We start from the raw sequence: 15,062 nt of genomic DNA on the forward strand, positions 1-15,062 counted from the left end.
AAGATTTTTAATCACAGTCTCAATTTCAGTGCTTGTGATTGGTCCGTTTATATTTTCTGTTTCTTCCTGGTTCAGTCTCAGAAGGTTGTGCTTTTCTAAGAATTTGTCTATTTCTTCCAGGTTGTCCATTTTATTGGCATATGGTTGCTTGTATTAATCTCTCGTGATCCTTTGTATTTATGCAGTGTCAGTTGTTACTTCTCTCTTTTCATTTCTAATTCTACTGATTTGAGTCCTCTTCCTTTTTTCCTTGATGTGTCTGGCTAATGGTTTATCAATTTTGTTTATCTTCTCAAAGAACCAGCTTTTAGTTTTATTGATCTTTGCTATTGTTTCCTTGATTTCTTTTTCATTTATTTCTGATCTGATCTTTATGATTTCTTTCCTTCTGCTAACTTTGGGTTTTTTTAATCTTCTTTCTCTAATTGCTTTAGGTGTAAGCTTAGGTCGTTTATTTGAGAAGTTTCTTGTTTCTTGAGGTAGGGTTGTATTGCTATAAAATTCCCCCTTAGAACTGCTTTTGCTGCATCCCATAGGTTTGGGTCATCGTGTTTTCATTGTCATTTGTTTCTAGGTATTGTCAGAAAAGATACTTGATACAATTTCAAATTTCTTAAATTTACCAAGGCTTGATTTGTGACCCACGATATGCTCTGTCCTGGAGAATAAGACGAATAATGCTTTTACCTCAAATATTTTCACTAAGGTTGTTCAGAGCTTCTACTGAAGAATTGCCCTGTGCTCCTTCATGTCCATTTCAACATACTTTCCAAACCTTCATGACCTTACATATCTCATGTCCTCTGCCTGGAATGCTATTCTATTCCCCGGTAACCCTACCCCATTAGCCCAGAAAATTCCTACACAGCTTTCAACACTCAAATATCACTGTCCTTACTTTCCTAGGCAGAATTAGACTACTTGGCTTTCAAGATACCTTAAACATATCTGTAGTCTTACATTTATTACATCTACATTATGTTCATACGACTGTCTTTTGTTGTTGTTTATTTGTTTTGATGGAACATTTAAAAGCAAATTCCAGACACTATTAACCTTAAATACTTCAGTATGAATCTCTAACAGATAAGGAGTTTCAAAGAAAGAGCAATAATACCACTATTACACTGCACTAAATTAGCAATAGCTCTTTAATATTTTTAAATATTATTTAAAATGAGATGGATATTTTTAAATATCCATCTCATATTCAGTTTCTCTAAAATGGATCTAGCTGACTGTGTCCTCATGGTTCCAATCTGGGGCTTCTAGGACAACAGTAAGTGTTTGAATTTTACCACTGGAGTATATTAATATTGTCATTTACTCTCATTGCAGAGCCTCTGATGGTCTATTTTAGAGAGTGTAGCAAGGACAAAATTTAAAATGGAAAATAAAATGTAGATAAAATAAAGTTTTAGCTTTGAGCATGAATCATAGCATGGCCTTGGATTTATTAAATAATGTACTCTTAAGCAAGTTGATAGCCTTCTGGAGGCAAAATCTATCTTGTCCATCAGTGGTCCTAGAAGGACATCTAAAGAGCAGTTATTGGTAGAATAGCCTCCTGAGGGTGGGAGCAATACTATCCTAATGGTTCTCTCTCTTGATGGATATAGACCATAGGCTAATGGTCAAACCAAATGAATTTTTAAAAACCAACAAAACCAACAAGCTGGAATATAATTTTCACTCACAATGTTTCTTTTCAAAATGAAGGACCTCAATTTGTTTAACAGTCCTGGCCTCTCTCAAGCCCCTCTGCACTCTGCCAAGGGAAAGTGGAGTGACTTGCCTGATAATGTAACTTTTGGAAGAATAAACTATTCATGCTTAACTGATTTCTGTTTTCTTCTTCTGGGAGCTAGCATCCCATAGGGAGTAGGAGGTCTTTGCTCTTCCATGATATAACCTAAGCAACTCTCCACCCCTGTAGAAGATTGCCTCTGACTGAGTGGGTAAGTCTGTTTAATTCTGGGGTTCACTTTGCAAGCCCTTTTGATATGCATGTTAGCTATGGGCCCTAATATAGCCTTTATCAGAAATCAAGATGATATTTAGGCCTCCAGGTGTTCTGTAAGCATAAATAAGCCTAGGGTCTTATTTCTCAGTTTTTTCAGAATCCAGATGAAGGGTACTATTTTGGGGGGTCTTGTCAAAAATATAAATAATAATAAAATGGTATGTTAATATGCTGCTATATTCTATTGGCTAATATTTTATGTAGAATTATATGTTGATATTCTTAAGTGGGATTAATTTGTGACTTTTAGGGGTTTTGTTACCAGTATTACACTAGTTTTATAAAAAGAATTTAGAAGTTTTCATTCTTTTTATTTTCTATGCTCTGGAACAATTTAAATAGTATTAGAACTATCAATAATTTATATTTTCTCTAAAAATCACCCTTTTAATTCAGGCTCTCGTATTTATTTGCTTAGAGTTGAACAAAGTAGTCACTTATGAATCTTTCAGTTTTCTCTGTGTTTGTGGTTATTCCATCATCATTTTCAACTTTTGTACTTTTGTGCTATCTCTCATTTCCCCACTTGATCAGATGACCTAATGGTTTGTGTTTATATATTTCTACGGGTTTTTTTTGGAAGAAGCAGCTCTTGGATTTATGTAATAGTTTTATGTTTTTTCTTTTCAAATTCATTATTGAATACTTTTTATGATTCTTCCCTTCTGCTTTCCTTGACATTCTTTTTTTCCTACCTTGAGACTTGTTTGTAAATATAAACTTTCCAGCTATGAATTTTCTTCTGAGCTTTGCTTTGCTTCTATCCCATATTTCTGATGTACTGATGGGTAAAGTAATTTGATAAGCAAGCAGATTTGCCCAGTTGAGAGATCTACTGTCCTGTGAAGAAGAGAGCTGAATAGTCCATTGTTTGGATAAACATGTTTCCAGGAAGTCTCTTAAGCAATAAAGTTATTTCCAATAATTTTCTGCCCTTCCCACTGAGAGATTGTATTTTGTGTCCCATTGGTATCAAACTTGTGGCTTGTTTTGGACAATGAAATGTTAACAGATGGTCCATTGAGGGTTTCTACCCTTGTGGGATTCTGTCATTCCTCTTATCTCTCTGCCCCAAGATCAGTATGTCCCAGATTGGGGTTGTTCATTTATCCAGGGTCCCAGAATGAGGAAGACATGAAATAGAGGTGGAAGCAACCAGTGAAGGATGTGTAATGGGAGAAAGAACTAAATCTTTGTTGTTGTAAACTGCTGAGATTTCTGAGTTTTTTTATTATTGCATCATCAGCTGGCAAAACTGTCTGACACAGCATATATTGAATATATTTATGTATATATATTCTTTTATATGTACCTTTATATACTATATTATATATACCTTTACTATATTATATATACATATAATATATCATGCCTACTCAAATATGGCATAGTAACATCTTTTGAACAAATATTGTATAAGTATATTTTACGGAACTTAAGATGTAATTTTTGCTAATTAAATTTTATCAAAATTTATAGTTGTGTCTTTGCTTTTATGACACATTTGTGGTCATAGTCATGATTTGTCTGATGCCAAGCCTTTGGTCAAAATTTCCTCCATTACAGGTTTGTTTCTTGGAGAAAATCCCATTGCTCTATACCTATCAGCTTTGGGACATGGTTATAGAAGTTCACTAATATGAAAAAGGACACTGCCTCTACTTTTTGCAATTTTTAAATTCTCATTTTATTACTCCTTAAAACCAGTGGAAATGACCTGTAATCATAGTGATATAATATATCTTTATAAATGATCTCTCTTATAGAAGGAAAAAAATGGTCTTCTATAACCATCAGATATATAAACAGTATGGGATATGAAGATAGTTTTAAAAATTCTAAACAGGGAAAAGAAAATACTCTATTTTTTTCTTGAAAACATAGTTAAGAAGTCAGGCAATATTTAAAGATTCCAAAATATGCATCTTATTTTTAACACAATAAATTAAGAGTTGTGCCTTTGATTTATCAAGTGCTTATATAATTTTTCAAATATTGTAATGTCTCGTAGAATATTAAATATTTATTGATAGATCTAAGCAAAAATGTAAGATGTCAAAAATATTTGAATATAATGTTTTTGGTTCAGTGCCCCCTGCCTTACATTGTCATTATTTTACATGGCAAAGCTGGCATAAGTGAGAATTTGGTTAATTGTCTAATTTTGTTCTTATAAACCCCGATTCTCTATATGTTAGTACAAATCTGAGTTTTAGTATGCTAATCTCTGAGTAATCAAATATGCCTAGGAAAAAATAATCTGCAGGGGAACTGCAACTACAGACCATATGATTTGCATTATTAGTACTTTCCATATAATAATTCTACACATTGTTATCATTAGCAACACTATTTCAATCATGAATATCACCAAGTTCAGAAGAAATCATTTCTGAATTGTCTCTATTAGACCATGATCAAGAGGAAAAAATACAAGATCTAGTTTTCCTTTAGTGTTGTATCTGACATTTTTAAATAGACTCATTTTCTGTGGTTTCATGTAACCTATTACATTTGTCACTGAATGGCAAGGAGGCCTGTCTCTCATTAGCACTTCCGCTGGTACTTGAGAAAAATATCCTGGAAGAAAAAAGATTCAATTTCCCCCTCTGGATTTGGAGGCATTTGATTTTTTTGAGAATTTCAGTGAATATCATCTCTAATTTTAGTTGAATACCCCTTACCATATGATGTTACAAGATATAACTAACATACTATCCGCCTAGAAATATGTTTCTCTTTGATCCTAAAAATGGCTTTTGATTAAAAAATTGGCTCTCCATTATGTTAAGAGTGAGATAGGATTTAAGTGGTGGTGGGGGAGACTGATCTATAAAAGACAGAACAAAAGAATAGATCAGAATTAAGTGTTACATTTTTATCCATCTCTTAATTTTTTCCCTCCTTTATGTTCATCTGAGCCCCAGGATTCCCTGTAAACTTCTGCAGATTTGGAATGTGTTTATATTGGGTTTGTCTGTAGTGTGTTGCGTGTGTGTGTGTGTGTGTGTGTGTGTGTGTGTGTGTGTGTCTTTGGAAGGAAGTCTTGGAAAGTGATTTTAGCCCAGTTGTTTGCCTTGCTCCTCCTTCCTTTTTCTCCCAGCACTAGAGATGTTCTTAACATCTCTTAGTGACTCTATTGGGGTGAACCATTTAGGATGTGACAGAATTCCCCTTGCACCACTCATTAATGGACATACCCTAACGTGAGTGCTGAATGATCTTTGAGTTGTGAACATGACTGTGTCACTCCCATGCTTAATATTGCTTCTTGGCTCCCTCTTACCTAAAAGCTGAAACCCACACTCTATCCAGCATAATAAGGTCTTCACGATCTGGTCCTAATCTGCCATTCTGGCCTCATCTCCACCTTCCAGGAGTCTAAACTTTCTAGAGTTTCCCTACAGGCTATATTCTGATCCCTTTGTCTTTACACATCCTATTTGTGTGGCCTGGGATGTTCTTCACCTACTGGGGAAGCTAATTAATTCCTTTTGTTCCTTTTGTTTTAACTCAAATTCTAAACCTTTTCAGTGAAGCCTTTCCTACCCTGCCTCAGGCATCCTACCGAGTTCCCACTGTATTTGTACACACCTGCTGAAGTAAAGACGGCTAATTTACAGCAAATCCAATATCCTTTCTCCCCGCTTCCATTCCTAAGAGATTCCTGATTTTATTTGGAGTTGGCAGTGTGCCCAATTCCTAAACTTCTTTTGGCCGAGTGATCAATCTCTTGCCAATGAAATACAAGTAGATGCTGAGTGGGACTTCTAAGAAATCCTCTCAAAAGGCGAAAACTGGAACTGGCCTTTTTTATCTTTACATACTGCCTGAAATGTGGATGTATTGGCTGGAGCTCCAGCGTTCATCTTGGACCACAAGGCTCCCTTGAAGAAATACCGTGTGGTAGAGATGGTGGGGCAGAAAGAAGGAGAAATCTAAGATTGACACTGTGAGGTTGCCTTAACAGCCTTGGACTATGTACCTCTGAACTCTTCACATGAGAGACAGAGGTTTATTTATTGTGTTTTAACCTGGCCCTATTTAGGTTTTCTGTTACGTGCACCAACTCTAATCTTGACTGATACATCTGCCTTACAGCAATTACCAAAGTGTATAATATTGGTCTATTTTCATATATATCTTTCCTGTGTTATTTCCCAGTAGGAGAGCTGGGGTTACTGTGTTGTGTCCTAATAGAAGGATCAAACGGAATCCCGCCAGAGCATGACTCTTGAATTGGTGGTGGTGGTGAGGGTGAGGTCTTCCAAAAGGTCATTCATTTCTTTTCTGCCTTTTTTTTTTTTTTTTTTTACCATCTGTCACTATACAAAGAAATTACCTAATTATTGACTATATTCCCCCACACTGTACATTTCATACTGTGACTCATTTGTGACTGGAAGTTTATACCTCTTTCTCTTCTCCCACACCCCCTCCCTCTGGCAACCACCAGTCTGTACTTTGTATCTATGACTATGTTTGTATTTAGTTATGTTTGTTCCTTTGTTTTGTTTTCTAGATTCCACATATAAGTGAAATCACAAAGTATTTATCTTTCTCTGTCTGACTTATTTCACTTAGTGCAATACCCTCTAGGTCCATCCACTTTGTTTCAAATGGCAAGATGTAATTCTTTTTTTATAGCTGAGTAGTATTCCATTGTAAGTATGTACTCCATCTTCTTTATCCATTCATTTATTTATGGGCATTTAGATTGCTTCCATATCTTGGTTATTGTAAATAATGCTGCAATGGACATAGAGGTACATATAGCTTTTCAAATTAGTGTTTTTGTTTTCTTTGGATTAATAACCAGGAGTAGAATTGCTGCATCATATGGTAGTTCTTTTTTTTTTTTTTAAGACATTTTTCCCTTTTAAAAAAAATCAATTAATTAATTATTCTTTTTTGGCTGTGTTGGGTCTTCGTTGCTGCACATGGGCTTTCTCTAGTTGTGGCGAGCGGGGGCTACTCTTCGTTGTGGTGCACAGGCTTCTCATTGCAGTGGCTTCTCTTGTTGCAGACCACAGGTGCTAGGCTGGGCTAGCCACAGGTGGGCTACAGTCATTGTGGCACACAGACTTAGTAGTTTTGGCTCACGGGCTCTAGAGCGCAGGCTCAGTAGTTGTGGCACACGGGCTTAGTTGCTCCGTGGCATGTGGGATCTTCCTGGATCAGGGATCGAACCCATGTCCCCTGCATTGGCAGATGGATTCTTAACCATTGTGCCACCAGGGATGTCCCCATATAGTAGTTCTATTTTTAACTTTTTGAGGAATCTCCATACTGTTTTCCATAGCTGCTGAACAATTTACATTCCCACAAACAGTGCCTGAGGGTTCCCTTTTCTCCACATACTGGCCAACACTTGTTATTTGTTGTCTTTTTGATAATAGCCATTCTGACAGGTGTGAACTGATATCTCATTGTGGTTTTGATTTGCATTTCCTTGATGATTAGTAATGTTGAGCATATTTTCATGTGCCTATTGGCCATCTGTATGTCTTCTTTGGAAAAATGTCTATTCAAGTCCTCAGCCCATTTTTAAATCAAGTTGGTTGTTTTTTTTAATGTTGAGTGTATGAGTTCTTTGTATATTTTTGCTATTAACCCCTTATTAGATATATCAGTTGAGAATATCTTCTTCCATTCAGTAGGCAGCCTTTTTCATTTTGTCGATAGTTTCCTTCACTGTGCAAAAGCTTTTTAGTTTGATATAGTCCCATTTGTTTATTTTTGCTTTTGTTTCCCTTGCCTGAGGAGACATATCCAAAAAAATTTTGCTAAGACCGATGTCAAACAGTATACTGCCTATGCTTTCTTCTAGATGTTTTATGGTTTCAGGTCTCAAAAGATCATTCTTGGTTTCTGTCATATAGATGAGAGGCCAGAACCACTGTAAGGGGGAACTCAGTGTATAAGAGAAATAACTGAGCCTTTCTCACCCTCTCTGAGCCTGAACTATGAGGAGTCTAGGTTTCTATAAGGACACCTTCAGGTGAGGAGTGTTCAAGTTTGCCTTTTTATCCCTGGAGGCCCATGAGGATGTAGACTGAGTGGGACCCCTGCAGCAGATCACAAAGTGAGCATGAGTAAGTCATAGCTTATGAGTCAATTTATTCTAGATGTGTGCTACTCTCTGTGTGTATTTCCATTTTAAATGTTTCAGGTGCATCTAGGCATTATTCAGGAGACCAAGGCAAGGGCCTGTGTCCATCTTGGGCATGAGGATATGCAGAGTCCTTCTGAAGTCAGCATGATGGTAACTACAAAAGTCAACCAGATACCTTAAGAGTAAGGGAGAACTCAAGAGGAAAGAGTGAGCGGGGGAAGACACCCTTTTCCCCAAGAGTGCCTGCTTTCGATGCAAGATCCTTCGTTAAGGAATATGGAATTTCTCTTCAATTACAAACATGTATGATGTTAGTTCTAGAAGGGCACATAGAGGTAATTTAGTCCAACCCTCTCATTTTACATATGACCCACAGAGGTTACATGAACTCACCTATGTCAGTGGCAGAGCCCATTCAATATTCTTTGCACTATGCAATATCGATACCAGGTTATCGAACAAATCAATTTTCAATGAAGTAAAACATTTAAAAGTTGTGTGTTTACGCATTTTTATGGAGAAGAAATTCACAGTTTTTTAAAATCGAATTTGCCAGAGCATCCATGAGCCATAGCATAAATAATAAGTTTTGGGAGGATGACAGTTTTCATCACAACTTCTTCACCAGCTTTCCAAGCTCTTGTGAATGAGATTCCAACACGTTAAGTCCCTCCCACACCCCAACTCCATTTACCAACTGATTTTCTCCTGAAAAAAGTAGCTTTTATTCTCACAGAAATCTTCTTGCTTTGATGTCTCACCTTACTTTTACTTATGGCTTTAACAGGAAAACACCTTTCCTACAGTAGGTGCTCAATTCAGAGGTATATGGATTTTCCATATCCGATTCTACCTGCATAGAGATGGAAGTTTGTTTCTATCACCATTGATTGTATTGCACGGTTCAGGGCACTTCAGTTAGTTCCATTTTCCTTTGTTCTTCACAAGCGTTTTCTCAGTTCAGATGACAATGTGAACTCAGAAACTCTCTCACCCGGTATGGTTTCTGACCTAGGTTGACTCTAAATATTATACTCGCCTCCAAAGTAATTTTTTCCTTTATTTTTATTTGGTATTTCATGCATCATGCTTCCTTTACTTGGACAAAGTAGTTAACAAAACAAAATTTCAAAACATTAACATCTTTGAATGAATGAATGAATAGACAGCATTGTGAAAGAGAAGCATTGACTCTGAGTGCAGCTGTGGATGGTGTAAGCTATGTTGCCAGTCATCTTGGCTGGGTCACTGGTGTCTCAAATCCACTCCATGCTTTTGAGACGATGTTTGTGGTACGATGCTGTTGAAATAGTACCTGATTCAGTTTTGTTCCTATCGTGTCCTTCTGGCCCTTCTCTCACCCAGTCAAATGGGCTCTCCACATTCCCTGCATCAGGGTAGGAAAGACACAGCAGAAGACAGAAAGAAAGCCATCCTTGTTTTTGTGTTTCAAAACTCTAAGCCTCAGTGAAAGGGGAGAAACTCAAGTGACTGGACTATAGATTGGAAGACTTTGATAAGAGGAAGCTTGGAGACATTCTTTAGACTGGGAGGGTTGCGAGAGAAAGGGGAATACAACCAATTAGGGGAGAGCTTGGTGGAACTGGGATGGACCATGGGGAAAGGAAGACAGATGGCATCTGGAGACCATTCCATGTCCCGCTTGAGCAAGCAACTAAAGTATTTACTACCCATGAGCCATAAAGGAGTTAGACCAGTGTCCACAGGCTGTCTCTCCTTTTGAGCATCCCCTGGGTTGAGAAGCTTTACTACCTGCCCTTGGGTTTAGCTGCCTAATAAGAAACTCCCTAGCAGTGGTCAACTTGCCACTCATGACCCCTCAGCAGGAGGAGTTATGACCTTATTTTCAGAGCTTTTGATTGGAATGTACCCAACCACTCTGTATGGGACTACCTCTTACTTGGTGTCCTAGGACATCCATAATCCTCCTGAAGGAAGGCAGCATCCTGGTGAGTGAGACCAAAGACTTGTGACTTAGGTTTAGTTTGAACTGATCAGAATCAGCTCAAGATCTCCACCACATCTTGGCCTGTGGTATAGCACTCCCTATTGTCTGACTGAGTTGGGAAGTTTTTAGGGAGTTGCAAATAGGAGGCTGGGTTGTTTGCAAGGTCTTAGTGACAGTAACAAAGGTCCTAGAAGCAGCGGATTGAAAGTCAAGATGTCACCTCTGCCCACCCATGGTGCTTTATTGGGGCATCAGCTTTAATTTGCCCTTCGTCTTTTTCCATTTTGTGGCCTTGGCTGATCTAACTACAGACCACCCCTGCTTTCTTTTTCTCTATTATACTTCTCTGTGGAGTGTTGCTTACTTGGGAATCATCAGGAAACATTGTCCCAGACATGGAAATGGGTAAGAGATTGATGTATGTCCTTTCAGTGTAGTGCTGGATATTGTCTAGTGTACACTTGGGGGTTGTCTAATTGAAAACAGGTGTGCTTCTTTCACTGGTTTTTCTATGGGCCTTCTATAGGGGTAGAGGGTAATTTATAAAAAATTGAGTGTAGTCCATATGATTATTGTCCTTAGTAATGCAAATGAATTTTGTCTGGTAGAGGTAAAATTGATTTCTCTCAGTAAAAAAGAGAAGCCTAAACATTAATATCTTGTTGGGCTTAAGAATATTAATCAGTTTTACATCTATTAGGTAATCGATTTCAGGATTCCAAAGATATTTCAGAAATATAAATTCAAAATATATGTATGTATATATATACATATATATGAACATATATATATTCAAATTCTCCTTTAAGCTAGTCTTAATATCTTACTGTTTCTCTTACTAATTAATAGCTTGAGTAAAATAAAATACCGAATAAAATCTTTGACTTGTGTTCACTTTGTATTTGCAAGTTAAAAGTCATTTTAACTTTTTGAAATTATACTTTAAGTGGATAACTTCTTAAGATGAGGCGGACTTCTTGAGATGATTTTCTGACATTTTTCCTCCTTGTTTACTTTATACTTTTAAAATGTTGCTTTCTGTTCTAGAACACAAAATTTTTTCCATTGCTCTAAGTGGTCATAACTTTAGATGTAAACGGAGAGGAATGTGGTTGATTGCTGCAAGTACTAATTTTTCTTAATCATTGGACATTTTTTGTTCAATAAAATGTCTTTACCCTTGTTGGCTTAGTCTTGTAGGACAAGATGTACTTATAAACCTAATCAAGCATCTTACCCGGATTCATATGTACAAAGAGGCTGGACATCAGCGATGTTGATGGAACTAGCGTTATTATGAGAGCAGACACAAACCAACATTTCCTTCTTCTGATGATTCATGGCTGAGCTGAGCACCATAAACCACATTAGACTTCACAAGGATCATCCAGTATAGAAAAATAGTTTATAAGCAAAGTATTAGAGATTATGAGCATTGGAATGACCAAGACATGAGGAAAGATTTTACTGATTGGGCAGATTATAAAGAGGAGCAGTGGAAGAGAAGATAAGTGAAGGTCTTTGAAATTTATCCTACAGGAAAGTGAGGAGATTCTGGTAATTCTTGAGGAGGGGGATGGAATTCTAAACATAAATGGCTTAAGAAGACTAACATGGCAGTCATGTGTCACAAGGATTGGATTTGGAGGTTGCTGGCTGAGGTGGGTAGGGGAGAATTAAAGACAGCCTTGAGAACATCCTAGATGGAAAGTGAAAGAAGAATGTAGGGGATTTTTTCAAAGGTTTAATGACCTTTGGACTAGAAAATGAAAAAGAGTGATATTGAAAATGACCTCAAAATTTTGAACTTGGGATGAATTATGACATTGAAAGGGAGGACAGACAAAATTTCTGTTTTCTGAATTTTTTCAGTATAAGGCAGATCTGACAATGTAATAATTTATATTCTGTGATTTTCTTTGCTTTTTAAATTTTGAAGCATTTCCCCCGATTTGTCTCATCTGGTAGTCACAACAGTCTGTGAGGCAGGCATAGTAATTGCCATGTTCCAACCGTTACTCTTACAGAAGAAGCAGCTGAAGCTCAGAGATGTTAAGGGATTAAATGATTTATTCAAACTTCAGGGAGGTGACCCAACTTTGATTGTGTTTTTGATCAAATAAGTGAGTAAAATGATGTACAAGCATCATAGGAATTCAGGATAATGGGTGACTGTCCAGTTAGAGAAAGAAGAGGTTGGTCTTGTAGATACGGTCAAATTCTCTTCTAGATGTGAGATATGGGTATCATGGATATGAAATAGTTGGGAAGTAAGGGCCCAGGTATCTGGAATTTGACTCTCTAGTGCTAATCCCAATTGGAGGTAGAGTCTTACCCAGTAAAAACAGATATATTGCAAGATATCACATATTGATCACTCTCTACCCAGATTTCTGGAAATATTCTGGTCTATAACATAAAGAGTACCCCTCCTTTTCCTTCAAGGAGGAGAAATTGATTTGATTAAACAAAGAGGAGGGATGGGGTCAGCATACGACTTGAAGGTGGAGAGATAAGAGAGAGCTGTGGAAAGGCCTCCCTGAAGCAAGACACTCCTCCACCCACCATAGGATTTTTGCAAGGTGGGAAGAGAAGCTCTTGTCATGTCCATCCCTTGTTGGGTATGTTCCAGAAACAGTTTTGGAACAGCACTGAATGTTCTCATCTCCCCATTCTCCATAGGTCAGGGATAAGTGGAAGTACTGAGGGTAGTAGAAGTACTAATTAACCCTCACATCTGTTTTCATCTCTGGATACTGGTCATTAGTGTCAAAGCCTTAAAGCACGTGTGCCTGTTATCAAGAGTATACCTTGTCTTCCGCCCATACTTCATGAGGTTCTGATAAAGAATCCTGCTGCTTGGGTTAGTTCCTATATGGCATTGAATGGATTTTTCAAATCTGTTCTGTCATCAAATGAATGTTACACCCCCAGAGTTGCAATTTAGGTACTTAGCATCAGTGCCAATCAATGGTAAATTTTGGCAGCAAAGAGCATGTACTTCTGTCATTTCCAGTGAAGTTGTACATAATAAAGCATCAAGGCCTCTCCAGGGCCCAGAAGAAAAGTGCTGGAATTCTGAGCTCTGAGCCTTTGATGTGTGTGATGGCTAATTTTATGTCAGCTTGACTGAACCATGGTGCCCAGATATTTGGTGAAACAATATTGTGGATGTTTCTGTGAAGGTGTTTTTTGGATGAGATTCACATTTAAATTGGTGGATTTTAAGTAAAGCAGATTACATTCCATAACATAGGTGGGCCTCATCCAGTTAGTTGAAAGCTTTAATAAAACAAAGACTGATCCCTCCCAAGCAAGAAGCAATTTTGATAGAAGTTTGCCTTTGGACTCAGAATACAGCTTTTCTCTGGGTCTCCAGCCTGCTGGCCTACCCTGCAGATTCTGGACTTGCAAAGCTTCAAAAGTCATATGAGCCAGTTCCTTAAAATCTCAGTCTCTCTCTCTCTCTCTCTCTCTCTCTCCCTCTCTCTCTCTCTTCCCCCCCGCCCCAGTTTTCTAGTTATCTTATTGTTACGTAACAAACAACCCTGAAACTTAGTGGCGCAACTGGGATGGCTCAACTATGGGGTGGAATAAAGATCCACTTTTAAGATAGCTCTCACACAACCACACAGCTAGCAAGTTGGTACCAGCTGTTGTCTGGGAGCTTAGCCAGCACTGTTGGCCAGCAGCCGCTTTTCCTCTTGATGTGACCCCTCCACAGGCTGCTTGGGCTTGCTCATAGCATGGGACTATATTCTAAGTGCAAACGACCCAAGAGAGGAACCAGGCATCTGTACCTCATTTTATGACCTAGCCTTGGAAGTCACATAGCATCATACCTGCCATAATCATAAAGTCGCCCAGATTTAAGGGTGAGGAATTCTAGGGTTGCCAGATAAAATATGAGATGCTCAGTTAACTTTGAATTTCAGATAAATCACATTTTTTTTTTAGTATTAAGTATGTCACATGCAATATTTGGGTTACACACTAAAAATTATTTGGGCTTCCTGTATTTTTCCTTCTTAAATCTGGCAACCCTGTTATTGACCTCCTCTGTTAATGGGAGAAGACTCAAAGTCACATTGTAAAAAGATCATGTGGAATGACAGTATTATTGTGCCATATTTGGAAAATACCCTCTTCCCCAGTCTGCCTATGACTACAACAGTTTCCATCCCTCACATGTGCAAAATAAACTCATTCCTTGTCCCGAAGGCCACCAGGTCTCATCCATTTAAGAATTAACCTGAAGCCCAGGATCTTATCATCTTGATCAGGTCCAAGTGCAGATGAGGCTTCTCGGTGGGGTACCATTCCTCAGGTACAACTCCTTGAATCTCATTCCTTTTTTTTCCTTTTCCTTTTTTCTTTCTTTTTTTTTTTTTGCAAAGTGATTCAGATATATATGTGTGTGTGTATGTATATATATAATCTTTTTCAGATTCTTTTCCATTAGAGGTTATTATGAGATATTAAATATAGTTCCCTGTGTTATACAGTAGGTCCTTGTTGTTTATCTGTTTTCTGTATAGCAGTGTGTATCTGTTAATCCCAAACTCCTAATTTATCCCTCTCCCCGCTTTCGACCTTTGGTAACCATAAGTTTGTTTTCCATGTCTGTGAGTCTATTTCTGTTTTGTAAATAAGTTCATTTGTATCTTTTTTTTTTTTGTGGTACGGTGGCCTCTCACTGCTGTGGCCTCTCGCGTTGTGGAGCACAGGCTCCGGACGCGCAGGCTCAGCGGCCATGGCTCACGGGCCCAGCCGCTCCGCGGCATGTGGGATCCTCCCGGACCGGGGCACGAACCCGTGTCCCCTGCGTCGGCAGGCGGACTCTCAACCACTGCGCCACCAGGGAAGCCCCATTTGTATCATTTTTTAAGATTCCACATATAAGCGATATATAATATTTGTCTTTTTCTGTCTGACTTATTTCAATTAGTATGATA

At 38.0% G+C, this 15,062-nt stretch overlaps 1 long non-coding RNA gene across 1 annotated transcript in view; it reads left to right on the forward strand.

Moving 5' to 3' along the window:
• LOC114487346 (uncharacterized) overlaps positions 1–15,062 on the forward strand; it is a 71,441-nt gene that overhangs the window by 7,362 nt on the left and 49,017 nt on the right. Inside the window, exon 2 of the long non-coding RNA XR_003682382.1 lies at positions 1,869–1,958. This is a non-coding gene — a long non-coding RNA (uncharacterized lncRNA). The remainder of the gene's footprint in view (positions 1–1,868; positions 1,959–15,062) is intronic.

The sequence above is a fragment of the Physeter macrocephalus genome, chromosome 12, assembly GCF_002837175.3.
Source record: "Physeter macrocephalus isolate SW-GA chromosome 12, ASM283717v5, whole genome shotgun sequence".
Lineage (NCBI taxonomy): Eukaryota > Metazoa > Chordata > Mammalia > Artiodactyla > Physeteridae > Physeter > Physeter macrocephalus.